Here is a 3,842-nt window from a genome sequence, read left to right on the forward strand (position 1 = left end):
GGCCAACTGACTGGAAGAGATCCATATTTATGCCTATTCCCAAGAAAGGTGATCCAACCGAATGTGGAAATTATAGAACAATATCATTAATATCACACGCAAGCAAAATTTTGCCGAAGATCATTCAAAAATGGCTGTAGCAGTGTATTGACAGGGAACTGCCAGAAATTCAGGCCGGCTTCAGAAAAGGACGTGGAACCAGGAATATCATTGCTGATGTCAGATGGATCCTGGCTAAAAGCAGAGAATAACAGAAGGATGTTTACCTATGTTTTATTGACTATGCAAAGGCATTCAACTATGTGGATCATAACAAATTATGGATAACATTTCAAAGAATGGGAATTCCTGAACACTTTATTGTGCTCATAAGGAACCTTTACATAGATCAAGAGACAGTTGTTAAGACAGAACAAGGGGATACTGATTGGTTTAAAGTCAGGAAAGGTGTGCGCCAGGGTTGTATTCTTTGACCATAGCTATTCAATCTGTATGCTGAGCAAATAATCCAAGAAGCTGGACTATGTGAAGAAGAATGGGGCATCAGGACTGGAGGAAGACTCATTAACAACCTGCATCATGCAGATGACACAGCCTTCCTTGCTGAAGTTGAAGAGGACTTGAAACACTTACTAATGAAGACCAAAGACCACAGCCTTCAATATGGATTGCACCTAAACATAAAGAAAACAAAAATCCTCACAACTGGACCAATGAGCAACATCATGATAAATGGAGAAAAGATTGAAGTTGTCAAGGATTTCATTTTACTTGGATCCACCATCAACAGCAATGGAAGCAGCAGTCAAGAAATCAAAAGATGCATTGCATTGGGTAAATCTGCTGCAAAGGACCTCTTTAAAGTGTTGAAAAGCAAAGATGTCACCTTGAAGACTAAGGTGAGCCAGACCCAAGCCATGGTGTTTTCAATTGCATCATATGCATGTGAAAGCTGGACAATGAATAAGGAAGACCGAAGAAGAATTGACGGCTTTGAATTGTGGTGTTGGTGAAGAATATTGAATATACCATGGACTGCCAAAAGAACGAACAATTCTGTCTTAGAAGAAGTACAACCAGAATGCTCCTTAGAAGGAAGGACGCCGAGACTGCGTCTTACATACTTTCGATGGCAAGACTGCGTCTTACATACTTTGGACATGTTGTCAGGAGGGATTAGTCCCTGGAGGAGGACATCATGCTTGGCAGAGTACAGGGTCAGCGGAAAAGAGGAAGACCCTCAACGAGGTGAACTGACACAGTGGCTGCAACAGTGAGCTCAAGCATAACGATTGTAAGGATGGCTCAGGACTGGGCAGTGTTTTGTTCTCTTGTGCATAGGGTCGCTATGAGTCGGAACCAACTCGACGGCACCTAACAACAAGAACAATATATGTTGATATATTTATTTATTGTCCTATGTCCCTCTCTAGAAGGTAAACTCCTTGAGGGTAGAGATTGGTCTCTTCTGTTCACTACTGATTCTCCAGCACCTACAACAGTGCTTGGCACATAATAAACCAAAACCCAAAACTGTTGCATTCGAGTTGATTCCGACTCATAGCGACCCTATAGGACAGTCTAGAACTGCTCCATAGAGTTTCCAAGGAGCGCCTGATGGGTTTGAACTGCTGACCCTTTGGTTAGCAGCCATAGCTCTTAACCACTACGCCACCAGGGTTTCCTGGCACATAATAGATGGGCAGTGAATACTTGCTGGTGAAATAAACTCCTTTGAGAAGCGTGATTGTGATGAAGATGTGAGAAGGACAGTAGCTGGAAGCAGATGTGGGCTCAAGGGTTTGTTTTCTTTTGCCTTCGTTTTGCTTTAAGACGGGAGAGTAGAGCACGGATGTAACCTCAGGAAACCAGCAATCCGTGGAACCTTTATGAAAAGGCTCGCACCTAGGCTGTGAGGTCTTTAGGGTTAAGGACAATTTTTATTGTTCATTATCATGTCTCTTAGTGTCTAGGTAAGTGCTTGGCGCATAGTAGGCACTTCACACTATTTGTAAAATAAGTGAATGATAATATTGATGATAACGAGAACAAACTTTTATTGTACTTTCCATGTGCCAGGCACTGCACTAAGTATTTAGACACACATTAACTTGTTTAATCCTCGCAATAACCCTGAAATAGAAGTTATTGTTATCTCCATCTTACAGATGAGGAAACTGACACAGGAAGGTTAAAAGCTTACCCAAGATCACACAGCTAGTGTGTGGTTGATTTGTGAGAATTCATGCTCGTAACCTTTACACTTTAAGGTCACTTACATAGCATCATTGTCTTAGTTATCTAGTGCTGCTGTAACAGGAATACCACAAGCGGATGTATTCAAGAAACGGAAGTTTATTTTCTCCAAATTCGGGGTGTTAGCTCCAGGGGAAGTCTTTCTCTCTCTGTTGGCTCTGGAGAAGGTCCTTGTCGTCAATCTTCCCCTGGACTAGGAGTTTCTCAGTGCAGTGACCCTGAGTACGAAGGAGGTGCTCTGCTCCTAGCACTGCTTTCTTGGTGATATGAGGTCCCACATCTCTCTGCTCACTTCTCTCTTTTATGTCTTAAAAGAGATTGACTTAAGACACAACCTAATCTTGTAGACTGAGTCCTGCCTCACTAATATACTGCCACTAATCCCACCTCGTTAACATCATGAGGTAGGGTCCATAACACACAGGAAAATCACATCAGATGACAAAATGGTAGACAACCATTCAATACTGGGAATCATGGCCTAGCCAAATTTACATACATTTGGGGGGACACAATTCAATCCATGACAATTGTGTGTTAGAGTTGGGGTGGACTCCATCCAGAGGCTCCTGTGATAGGCCAGTTAATAAGGACTGGATTAGAGGGAGAAATGGGGACAGATCTGAGTGATGCAGGGTTCCTGTCTGGGTGATGGGTGGGTGGATGTCACACAGGAGAGTTGTCTGGGAGAAGGCAAGAAGTTTGGTGTGGTCATGCTGCGTTTGTGGGAGGAGAACTCAGAGAGAGGTCTGGGCTGGAGTAGAGATTTTAGGGCTGGTAGCTAAAGCCATGGGGTAGATTGAGATGTCCCGAGATGCTAGAGAAGGCAGAAGGACCCCGAATAGAACCCTGGGGAATAACGGCCAGAGAAACTCCGAGAGGGAGGAGGAGAATCAGGCAGGGATGGAACGTCAGAGGCCAAGGCAACAGAGGAGCAGGAAAAAGGGCTTGGCCACCAGCCTATGGGCTCTAAGAGGGAGATATGCAATCAGGAGGTCACACAGCATAGATGATGGCTGAGCTTTTTCCCCCGACAGATGGACCATGTTTATCTAACTTCTCTAAGTCAGTTTCTGTCTGATATGCCAGCTTGAGCAGCTCCTGGGCTCCTGCTCCACTGGGCATCTATCTACCTGGTGGGAGTTCATCTTTCTGTGGTTTCATCTCAGGTTTGCAGAAGCTAGACTTTGAATGGACCACGATGAGTGTGGGAGAGGATTGGTTGGGAGCCATGTGTGCCACTGGGCAATTAGTGGGTTGATGACAAGGGATGCCTTCCACAGCTTGGTTTAATCTTTCCTCTGTAATAGCAAGTTTCTCAATAGTGGAGGCCTCTTGAAAGAAAAAGCAAAAATCCAATACTTTACCAAGAGGCGGAAGATTTTGAGTGAACATTCCTAGGGCTACTGTGTACTCAGCTTGAGTGCTATCCAGAATTGAAAAGCTTGTGCTCATTTCTTTGAAGAATTAATGATTATTAGGTCTTTGTAATATTTCTAGTTTTGTAGCCTTTCTGCTTGGAGAAAGTAAAATCCTTTCAACAACAACAGAAGAGGTCACGGAGACCTTCGCGTGAATGGAGGAGA

General features: G+C 43.8%; 1 non-coding gene across 1 annotated transcript; it reads left to right on the forward strand.

Annotated features, from left to right (window-relative positions):
- The first annotated feature begins 3,259 nt into the window (after nucleotides 1–3,259).
- LOC126074170 (small nucleolar SNORD12/SNORD106) lies at nucleotides 3,260–3,342 on the forward strand. The gene has a single exon (XR_007516972.1). It is a non-coding gene; the product is annotated as a small nucleolar SNORD12/SNORD106 (small nucleolar RNA).
- The last annotated feature ends 500 nt before the right edge of the window (nucleotides 3,343–3,842 follow it).

This window comes from Elephas maximus, chromosome 3 (genome assembly GCF_024166365.1).
Source record: "Elephas maximus indicus isolate mEleMax1 chromosome 3, mEleMax1 primary haplotype, whole genome shotgun sequence".
Classification (NCBI taxonomy): Eukaryota; Metazoa; Chordata; class Mammalia; order Proboscidea; family Elephantidae; genus Elephas; species Elephas maximus.